The sequence below is a fragment of the Poeciliopsis prolifica genome, unplaced genomic scaffold, assembly GCF_027474105.1.
Source record: "Poeciliopsis prolifica strain line A6 unplaced genomic scaffold, Auburn_PproV2 SCAFFOLD020, whole genome shotgun sequence".
Lineage (NCBI taxonomy): Eukaryota > Metazoa > Chordata > Actinopteri > Cyprinodontiformes > Poeciliidae > Poeciliopsis > Poeciliopsis prolifica.
In genome coordinates, this window is record NW_026562395.1 from 919,199 (window position 1) to 930,852 (window position 11,654).

Here is an 11,654-nt window from a genome sequence, read left to right on the forward strand (position 1 = left end):
CCAAAGAATGAGAGACTCTATTATCTCAGAAAGTATCTCGGTGGACCCGCAAAGAGAGCAGTTGAAGGTTTTCTCTTGGTGGGGACAGATGAAGCATATGACTCAGCTTGAAAAGTGCTGGAAAAACGTTTTGGAGATCTATTCACCATCGGAAAATGCTTCAGAGACAAGCTTCACAGTTGGCCTAAAATAAATTCCAAGGACAGGAGTGAGTTGAGAGAATTTGCTGACTTCCTGCAGAATTGTGAAGCTTCAATGTTGCACATAAGGTCATTGGAGGTTCTCAATGACTGTATGAAAATCCAGAAACTTTTGCTGAAACTTCCAGATTGGTTGACCACAAGATGGAACCGGACAGCCATAAAAATAAGAAGGGCTAGTGATGGAGAATATCCATCTTTTCATGTGTTTGCTGATTTTGTTTCTACTGAAGCAGACTTGGCATGTGATCCCATAGCCTCAATGCAAGCTTTGAAAGGTTTGGAAATGAATAAACCCAAACAATTACGCAACCAAGTCGTTCAAGCAAAAACGCTAACAACAAACTCAAATCACACAAATACTGTAACTTGTCTTTTCTGCAAAAGAAATGGACACACACTTGATAAATGTTTCAAATTCACAGAAACCACACTTCAAGACCGTATCAAGTTTGCACAAGCAGAAAGGTTGTGTTTTGGATGTTTAAAAAGAGGACATAATTCTAAGAAGTGTGACAAAAGAAGCACATGTGAAAAATGCCAAAAGAAGCATCCAACATGTCTGCATGATGAGACATTCATTGAGCGTAAAAGGGTAATACCTGCAGTGAGTGAAAGGTCTCAAGACAAGGATGAAGCTGACACTACAGAAGGAGACAAACCATCAGTTGCAATCTCTAACAGAGTAGCTCAAGTAACTTCAAGCACGTTGACATCATGTATGGGTTTCGGCAAAGAACAACCCAGACAGAGAAGTTTTAGTTTATGCACTTCTTGATTCACAGAGTGAGACATCCTTCATCTTGGATGAAGTGGCCCAAGATCTTGACAAACAAAAGTAAAGTCAATCTGAGCCTATCAACTATGTCTGCCAAGTCAACAGTTATACCATGTGACAAGCTGGTAAACCTTCAAGTGAGAGGATATAAGGATGAAAAGAGAATTACATTGCCACCAGTCTATACAGGAGAGTTTATTCCCGTCAACAGATCACATATTCCGACGTCTAAAACCGCCTTAAGCATAATAAGCAGAGTGCTGAGCACAGATTGTCTTTATTGGATCTTCCAATCAAAAAGGAAATGCCAGGAGAAGTTGAAGAGACAGATCCTGAACTCCGCACAGGTCACGCACACACCGTGCAGTCAAAAGAAGGGAACCCAGTTTTAGAGCGTCTAAAAAGGTTCTCTGATTGGTCGAGAGCAGTAAAAGCTATTGCCAGACTCAAACGATGCATAAAAGGTGTTCAAGAAAGAACAAACAAAACAACAAATCTTGAAGAAAGAAGAGACACAGAAGTGTTCATTATCAAGCTAGTGCAAAGAGAAGCCTTTACTGAGGAAATACAGAAAATCAGATCTCAGAAGGAAAATTCTCTGCACAAGCATAACAGACTAAAGAAGCTAAATGCTTTCTTGGACAAGTCCGATGTTCTCAGGGTGGGAGGAAGATTAACCCAATCAGCCTTGCATCATCATGTCAAACATCCCGCAATTCTTCCAAAGGATTCTCATGTGTCAGCCCTCCTCGTTAAACACTACCATGAACGTGTACATCACCAAGGAAGAGGCATGACAATAAATTAATTGCGTGCAAATGGCATATGGATTCTAGGATGTGGAAGTATGGTCTCTTCTTACATTTACCATTGTGTTAAATGTAGAAGATATAGAAGGGCCACAAATGTCCAACAGATGTCAGAGTTACCAGAAGTAAGAACAAAAACAGCACCTCCTTTTACTTATTGTGGTGTCAACTGTTTTGGTCCATTCATGATAAAGGAAGGAAGAAAGGAAGTAAAAAGATATGGATTATTGTTCACATGCTTATGTTCACGAGCTGTGCATATTGAAACACTTGATGACTTATCAACTGGTGCTTTCATGAACCCTCTTCAGGTCCTGATTGCCATAAGAGGTCCTGTCCGACAATTAAGATGCGACCAAAGGACAAATTTTATGGAAGCCAGAAGAGAGTTCCTGGAGCTAATGAAAGATGTGGACCAAGAACCACAAAGAGCTATTGGTTGCGAGTTTGTGATGAACGTTCCATCAGCTAGCCACATGGGAGGCATCTGAGAACGGCAATTCGGACAGTACGAAGCATACTAACAGCAATGTTAGATAAATTCTCAAACAGACTTGATAGGACTAGTCTAAGAACACTCCTTTACGAGACAATGGCCATCATTAACAGTAGGAGTGTGGAGTATCTTAATGATCCCTTGGGTCCAGAGCCATTAACTCCCAATCACATATTAACGATGAAGTCTTCAGTTGTTCTACCTCCTCCAGGACAGTTTTGCAGAGAGGATTTGTACTTGAACAAAAGATGGAGAAGAGTAAAATTTCTAGCAAACGAGTTTTGGCAAAGATGGAAACGAGAATATCTGCTAAATCTCCAACAGCGACAGAAATGGCAGAAAGTTTCACGGAATCTGCACATTAATGACATTGTGATCCTACAAGATGATAATGCTCCAAGATTTAAATGGAAACTAGCTCTAGTTGTAAAGACTCTAGAAAGCCCAGACGGCAAGGTTCGAAAGGTGAAACTAAAGACAAGTGAAACGACATTTGACAAAGGAAAACCATTGACAAGGTTGATATATTTAGAAAAACCTATTCACAAGGTAGTGACTTTACTCGAGACTAATACAGAGTAAAACAGTTTCTATTTTTGACACTCTTTGGAAAATCACATTGAGAACCAATTAGTCATTGGTTCTCAATGACTAATTGAGAGTGTAAGTGTCAGTGAAATAACTTATGTTTAAGTGGGAGTGTAAGTGTCAGTGAAATAACTTATGTTTTGAGAAAACTTTGTTTCTGATAATTACTATGATGTATTTTAAGTTTGGTTCAAGTTCGACAGTTGTGTAGAATAATTGTATTTTATATCGTGTCGAACTGTTTGTCGGGAGTTGTCGCGAGATTTTATGTATGTGAGACTGCAAGACTTAAAGGAAAAAAAAGGAAAAGAGGAGCAGAAGCCTGAAAAAAGCTACAGGTAGCAGCCTCGTGGTTATCAGGTATTTTTCAATTATGTTTGTAATTTGTTAATGTATTGATTATAGTGTTTTAATTGTTTGCTATTTTAATTTAGTGTGAACGATTGAGTTAAGATAATTCATTGTGAAAACCCTCCGAAGTGGCAGGCGGCCATGAGGTAATTTGTCAGAACAGGTGTCACCTGTTTTTTGTAAGTGTGTCTATGTCTAAAGCTGTTTTTTTATTTCTGTAGTTTTCACAGCATTTAATAAAAGAGCCCGTCAAAAGAAAGCCGTGCCAGTGTGTCACTTTGGAGTTACAGAGGTAGAACAGGATTGCGCAGATATGATTCCTTCAGTAAAAGTGAAAAAGTTCATCAATTTCAGAACTTTTCAAAAGATTGAAAAAGGTCAAAAAAGATGTTTGACATTCAATCTACCAACTCAAAGAACAATCTGTTCCAAAACACTGCAGAATGTTTTTCAGTCAACTGCTTACACAATTGGGTGGGAACAAAGCACCTCACCTGCTTTTTAGAGAAATACAATTTCTACATAATCACACATTTCCCGTTTTTGCTTCCAAGTTCTACTTTGACTGGCCCCCATCACTTGTTCAGAGAACAACTTTGCTAACAAGGTCCGGCATGGAGCAACTCACTTCCACTGTGGTCAACGGCAACTTCTCTACTGCAGGACATTTGTCGCAGCACCCCTGGAGCACCAATGATCTCGTCACTGCCGCGGTGTTGTCCATCTGTTTTCTCCTGGGAGTTTCTGGAAACGTCGCGGTGTTAATACTCAAGCCCAACTGGCAGAATATGTCCAATCTGAGTCAGAGTTTAATGCTGAATCTTGCCATTTCTGACCTGCTCAGTCTGCTGACCCTTCCACTTTGGATTTACGCATTTCTGTTTGGCTGGAAATTTGATCTGGTGCCATGCAAACTGTTAGGATATGTCGTGTACTGCAGCATTTATGCCAGCTTGCTGACTGTGTCTGGACTAAGCATCCAGCGCTACCTTGTTGTGGTGCGCCAAAGAAGGTGCCATCAGGTAAAAAGGAGAGCACTGCTGTTCATGCTCTGGTTTGTTGCCAGTATCTTGGCCATCCCTGGTTTGGTGGTTCGGAATCTGCAAACCAATCAGCAATGGATTAGATGCATAGGAGAGTATTCTTCTGATGCCCAGTGGGTGGCTGTTCTGCTAACGGAGACCGTGTTTGTATTCATTTGTTTTATTCTCGTGGCATTTTCATATGTCTGTCTTCAAAAAAGAGTTAACCAGTCAGCCTTTTTCAACAACCCACAGACAACCCGACTACTCACCAGTATCATCGTCAGTTTTTTGTTCTGTGGGCTCCATATCATACAATAAATGTGCTGGGAGTGGTAGCAATATGTTTGAAAAATGACAATTTGCTCAACTTTTGCCATGAAACCTGGAACGTTTTTGGAGCAGTGACGTTCTTAAACAGCTGTCTAAATCCACTCCTGTACGCATTCACTTCTCGTAAAATGTGCAGAGTTTGCAGAAAAACAGAAGAGTTGCAGCAAAGGTTCAGAAATTCCCAGACTGAGATCAGTACAATCACTGAAACTTGATAACATCAATATGTTTTGACACCTTTTAAGCAAAACAGAAATGTTACTTTCAGAGGCAAAAGCGCTTTTGTGTTATCTTTTACGTGCAATGTCAGATTACTTTTTTCAGAGCAGGTTATAGAGCACTTTTGTTAATCACTTGTGAAATTAAATCATAGCACAAAAGATCTTTATGAAAATGTTACTTGGTCTAAGAGATTTGTCTTATCTATTTTTATTTCTATTTTTTACACAGAACAAAATCTCTCTCAAAGCTTCAATTAGTGTTGTTTATAACTAAGATAATTTTGTGTTTAACTTCCTTCCTGTGTTGGTGGACCTAAATCTGGACCAAGATAAAAAGACTAAAATGTTTAGTGGAATCAGGCTGGTTGAAAGAAGACAATGCATTTTTTTATGTTAATCTGTTGCAGCTAAATTCTACTTTGGCGATCTGTGACATTTAGGATTTTGTGAACTAAAATGCCAACAAAGAAGCACATCGGCAGTTATGTTGCAGAAGTGATATGTATGTTTTTGCCTATGTCTACCACAAACCGTGTTGCCTGGACATCCTCGTCACAAAAATAGCAAGCACTGATAGAAAGCAGTGATGATTCAATTGCTTAGAACAACAGTAACAAATGACTAGAGTTGGTTGATCAAGTTTCTGGCTTGATTAAAAAAAAAGCTTGGTTAGATTGTACTTATGTGATAGACAAGTGCAATCTAACCAAGCTTTTTTTTTGACTGAATATAGAAACCTAACCAACAAAATCCAGCCCTTTTTAGTGGTTCTTTTCTTTCAATTCCTCTTAATCTGACCAGTTTACTTCCGTAACAGCACATTTAGCACTGTTAACAGCATCATGAGTAATAACTCCTACATGAACACCTTTGATTTCTCTCTACCTCCTCGCACCTGGGTGCCTAACGGACTGATCCCGGCGGTTCTGCTGTCCTTCTGCTTTCTCCTAGGAGTTCCTGGAAACATCGCAGTGATTCTTTTAAAGCCCAAATGGCAGAACATGTCCCACCTGAGCCAGAGTTTGATGCTCAACTTGGCCATTTTTGACCTGCTCTCTCTGCTCACTCTCCCACTGTGGATTTACGCTCTGCTCAACGCCTGGATATTCGGCCTTGAAACCTGTAAGCTTTTAGGATTTCTTGTGTACTGCAGCCTTTATGGCAGCTTGCTGACTGTGACAGCGTTGGGTGTCCAGCGGTACGTTGTGGTGGTGAACCAACGGAGCTGCGCTCAGGTACAAAAAAGCCACCTGCTGGTTCCACTCTGGTTTGGCGCTCTGATCCTGTCTATCCCTGCTTTGGTGACGGAGCAGGTGGAAACTAAAGAGCAGTGGACGTACTGCTACCCTCAGTTTTCATCTCGGGCTGAGGATTGGCAGTGCTGCTGTCAGAGACCACATCTGGCTTTGTTTCCTTTTTTGTCGTGGCCTATTCCTACATTCGCCTCCACAGGAGGATTAGACAGGCAACCTTCTTCAACAATCCACAGACGACCAGGCTGTTGACCAGCATCATTGTAAGCAATTTTGTTCTGTGGTCTCCCCTTCATACCATAAATGTATTGGCCCTGGGAGCTATCTGCTTCAAAAATGACAGTTTGTTGATGTCTTGTGTGAACATATGGGACATTGTCAAAGCAATTGCTTTTCTAAATAATTGCATTAACCCACTGCTGTATGCCTTTAACTTCCATAAACTGTGCAGAGTTTGCATAAGCCAAGAAGAATCGGCATATCCTTCACCAACACTGGAAATAAGTACAGTTGCAGAAACTATGATTATCAACTGAAAATGTCATTTTTGTCCACAGAACAGAGCAAAGCTTTGAATGAAGACTTTTGTCCTCTGCTATTAAAAACTGTAAAAAAATGGGTTTTAAATTTGAAATCTAAATTTTAGGCAACATTACAGCTGGAGACGACTTTATACCTGTTCCATCTTGTCATTGTAATATCTTCACTGAGAGGATTGTGCTGGAATTGTTGTTTTGTTAAGCTTTCTTGTGTTTATATTATACCAATTTTGAATTTGGGTTTCCAATTTTGTTTTTGTTTTTTACAGAGTTGGACTAGATATATATTGTAAAGTATAATTAACCTTGTGCAAATATGAAAATCATGGCCTTCTGTAGACTAATATTTACCAAAGTAGGTAAATTTCTGAGTTAATTTCTACATCAGAACCTTTACATTCTTCAAAACTGTTGTTGTCCATTCTGGCATCTAAACTAAACACAGCCTTTTCTGCAGCAAATCTTTTGTATTTCTATTTGTAAAGTAAAATCAGTTTTCCACACCGGTGTGATGCTTGCCTAAAAAACAGAAGAGCAACCATGTTTGGCGCTTTTGGCTGTGAGCATATTAAAAATTACAAATGCACAACATATATTTTAAATTGTATTTAAATTTTTTTTCTCCTTTTTATCTAAACAGGAAAAAAAAATCGCTTTAAAAACCATAGTACGATGATCAGGTGATTGTAATCTGTCTACTATTGTTCAGGCTGTAACAACATTCAGCTTCTGAGCTTCGATAATCCAAGATACAAGGTTTTCACTGAATACAGTTTTCACAAATTACAAACAGTACATGAAGTAATCAATAATCCTGGTTGAATATTCCAGCCCTGATGAAACCAGTCCATTATTTTGGATCTTATGCTTAGAAAGCATGTTAAATTTCAGTTTTATTTTTCAGAAGTGGAATAACTGTATCACAAATCTTAAATAATGTTTGGTTTGCTTTGTCTAAATTGTGATGGATGAGATGAAGTCTGGACTCCAAAGCTTTATTTAAAATATTGATAGAAATTAGGGTTGACAGGAAAACTTATTAGCTTTGTGCATCTACCCAAATCTGCCACTTAAAATGTTAAATTAACATTAATTTCAGTTATTCAGTGTAGAACTGTTTCACTATAGGACTAGTTGAAGTTAAAGATTGCAGATGTTTACATACAGCCTTTCTTGGTAGAATAATTTCTTTTCATTTTAAACCAGTGTGTTTTGATATTTGAACCGATCAGCTGAAGCCTTTTATAACTCACGCCATGTCTTCATCTCACTGACTGTATTAAACCACACATCTATACTTCCATAATACCTATTGTTAAGAATTAAAAAGAGGAATAACTTGATTTAGCTCGTTAACTTATTCCTCCTGTCCTAGGTTCCTCTGCGTCTGTGTACATGTGCAGGGAGAAAGACCAATCATAAGACGTCAGACTTCAGATACCCAGAGTTTTATCCAGAGAAAATCAATGCAAGAAGAATGTTACAATAAGCATCTCACCTAGATTATCAAAAGTCCAAGACATGACAAAACAGAAACAATTAACTGAGTAAAAAGGACAGAAACAAAAACAGACAAAAGATGCATCTTCTGGGAAACTCTCACTCAGCACAAAGAGATTCGGACTTCTGCTCTAAAAAAAACCATTTTATAATAATGTGTATTCCCTTCATTTAAATATATGCATTAGGAGGTGTGTTTTTTCCTTTGTGTGGGCTGTCTTAAATGTTAATTTTATTACCTCTGAGACCCAATGAAACACCCAGCTCTTCTCGTACCTGTCTCCTTCTTAGGCGATCAGATTTATAGGGTGGGTCTGGAACATTATCTCTGCGTCAAACTGCTTCAACAAGAAACCAGTTGGGGTTTTTTTAAACCAAGCTTGCACAAAATGTAATGCTAAATAATGACTATAAGTTTGGATCTAAGAAGTAACTAATTCAAAACATGCTTCAAGAAATATATTTTCTAATATAGATAAAATTATTTATAAAAAGTTTTAAGATCCTAGTGAACTTTTGAACCATGCTAAGGAATTTGTTAATTGCCTGGCAGACAGACTCTCTGTCTAAAGAGATTCTAGGCCTGTCTTTTCTGTAGAATCCTCCCTAAGAATTTATATAAGTTCAGAGATTCAGCAGTTGTTTTAGTTTGGATCTTTATCTAAATTTATGTGAACGTAGAGTGTACTTTAACTTTCTATGGTATATTTCATATGTATCAAAACTATCCTGTGCAGTGTTGTGCTAATTTAAAATATTATTTCAACATTCCCCCTTTTGATCTCTTTAAAAAAAGAGATCACCTAAAGTATTTGACCATACTTACCTGGGAGCAAACACATAAGGATTTAACAGAAAGATTAACATTCCCCCGACAGACATAACCCAAACAGCTCCGTCTCTCCACCTTCCAAAAAGAATAAGATTTGATACCCCCAGTCACATCAAAAAGAAGAAAAGCATACATCACATAACATAAATACAAAATCACAAAAACATAAAAACTTCCTGTCACCTAAAGCAGTAAAAAACATCCAACCATACACAACAAATAACCATACAGTAAAATAACATCATAGAATAACAACAGTACAAACACAACAATGCTGTGAAGAGAAAAATAACAGATACATACAGTCACAAACTTATATTAAACAATGTCTTTACTTCATTATGTTGCTTCGTGTCGATCGATTGTTCCTGAAAGATATAAAATCTTTAGTGAAGAAAAATTAAAAAGACTTGAGAAAAAAATAGGACGAAATGTTCGCAACAGTTCGCAATAATCGGCTACTCCTTTCCTCTTGAACCCGACAGTTTTTCAGGCATCCATCCTGAATATGCGATGCTCACTGAATATTGGATTATTATGCCAACACAGTGAGTGTAATTGAGGAATTGCACCCTCTCATTCAATCAGAGAAAACCCAAAAAGGATTATTATGCCTTTTTAGGCCTCAAAACGTTGCACTCCATGAACCAGACCCTATAGCAAGAACAAATCTGCTATACTTCTGGCCCAGACTGCGGCTCCTCCTCTGGGTCAGACTGGGGATGAGAACGCTCTTCCACATCTGATGTGAACTGAAGATCCTCTGCTGGCCCCGTCAGAACCAGGTCTCTCATCCATACCGTCAGTCGGAGCGGCTCAGACGTCCTCTCCATGACTTGGTAGAGCCCAGTGAAGCAGGATTCAGACCACTTCTGTTTTGATGACCTTCAGCCTCACTGAGTTGTGCCCTGATGCAGGTCTCTTCTCCGACCTCTCCTGTGACCCCTGGTACTTCACAAACTCCGCTGCTATTAACTGTAACTCATCAAAAAAATCTTTTATGAGATAAATGTAGAGGGTCACCTGTCCATCCGGGAGTTCTGACGGCTGGTCCTGGAAATCTTCTTCTGATCTCATGCTCATACGGAGAGAAAGCCCTGTAAATTTATTAATGGACATCCTAACAGACAACAAAGCAACAGGCAACATAACAGGCAATGCAACTACCCCATTAAATTTTGTCTGTGCACAGATTTTAGCCAATTTTTGTTTATTGTTTCATTCAATCTCCACATTTGCCTGTAAATTATGGATAATATATTGTACCAAAAAAGTGATTCAAACCCAGCATTTTGTTCCACTGCCTGGAGATCCTGATACCTGAAATGTAGCATCAACCTACCTCATTAGTCCCTGAAAGCCATCACTGGAATCTAATAAGTAATCAAACCCTTGATGACAGTTTACTGTCCTCCTTGTAGATGAAGAACATCCTGAGAAAATGGCTTCAAAACACCTCAATACCTACCTGTGAAAACCTACCTGTGTCGTTCCATGTGTTACCTGGAAAAATATTTATTTTCTATCTGTGCAGTGTATCAAAAAATTAAGCAATTAAGCACTTACTTCTAACTCAAATAAACTATTAAAGTATAATACAAGAATATAATGAATAAATTTGTAATTAAAATACACTCCAAAAGAAATCCTGGGAAAATGTCTGACTGAAAATAGATTTGAAAGCATGTCAACCTAAACGAGAAACACATGTGCACCCACAATGAACCGTCTCCGTTTATGCTGCAAAAATAAGTTATTGATTGTGCATATTTGTGTATATGTGTGGGCTGGATGGCACATACTCTTTAATTAGATGTCAGCTCATGATGGCTCATCCTTCACAAATGGCTCTTCTTGCCTTCCACATATATAGTTCTTCTGGCGAAAACTCTGTTGATGTTGAATGATTTTACCAAGTGGTTCTGTTCCACCTATTCAATCGCAATACTTACCATTTACAAACTCTTATAGCTGAGCATCAACAGTCCTCGCATGAATCACCACAAAAGCAATGCTTCCTCCAGCTCTCTCATTTCAATCTCATGTTTTACTGGAGAATTATCTGCTCTCCCCCTTTTTCTGAAACAGAACTGCAAAGAACATCAGTTCTGTTATAGAAAAATCCTAATTAAATGACAAATTATTCTTAGGTATAGCCAAATGTGCAGCAGCAGCTAGCAGGAGATTATCAACATACTAAATCAAAATCACATCTACTGACAATAGACAACCAGCCAAGTATCATTGCAAAACCCGATTAAACATTCCTAAATAAAAAACAAACCTCTGTCGTAGAAGTACATACCACAGACGTTCACCTTGTGTAAGGGAAAGAAAACACATCTCTACAACCCCGGCAAGAGAAAAACTAAATAAAACGCTATCAAAATCAACATAAAAATATAAGTCAGAGAGGAACCCAAAAGTACTGACCGGCACCACAAGGTTAACAAAGTCAAAGCAGTCTTCTACAAATTATGTGTCCTGCTAGATATCTTATTTCCCTGTCTCCAAAGAGGATTGCTGTAAATCAAATGGGAGGACCAGGTTGTAAACCAAATGTGACTGGTATGATGTCCACAAACCCCACAGTGAACCTCATCCCTCAGAGTCTCAGGCAGAGAACCCAACATGGCAACCACTGTTGGATGACCTCTGAATTCTCTGACCAGAGCACGAGGAAGCAGGACATGTTCCAAAATGACTGTCTCCACAGCCGAACACTATTATAT

The 11,654-nt window shown here is 38.6% G+C and overlaps 2 pseudogenes; both read left to right on the forward strand.

Moving 5' to 3' along the window:
* The first annotated feature begins 3,836 nt into the window (after positions 1–3,836).
* LOC129369275 (apelin receptor-like) lies at positions 3,837–4,792 on the forward strand (annotated as a pseudogene).
* An 848-nt stretch (positions 4,793–5,640) lies between these two features.
* On the forward strand, positions 5,641–6,605 carry LOC129369084 (leukotriene B4 receptor 1-like; annotated as a pseudogene).
* The last annotated feature ends 5,049 nt before the right edge of the window (positions 6,606–11,654 follow it).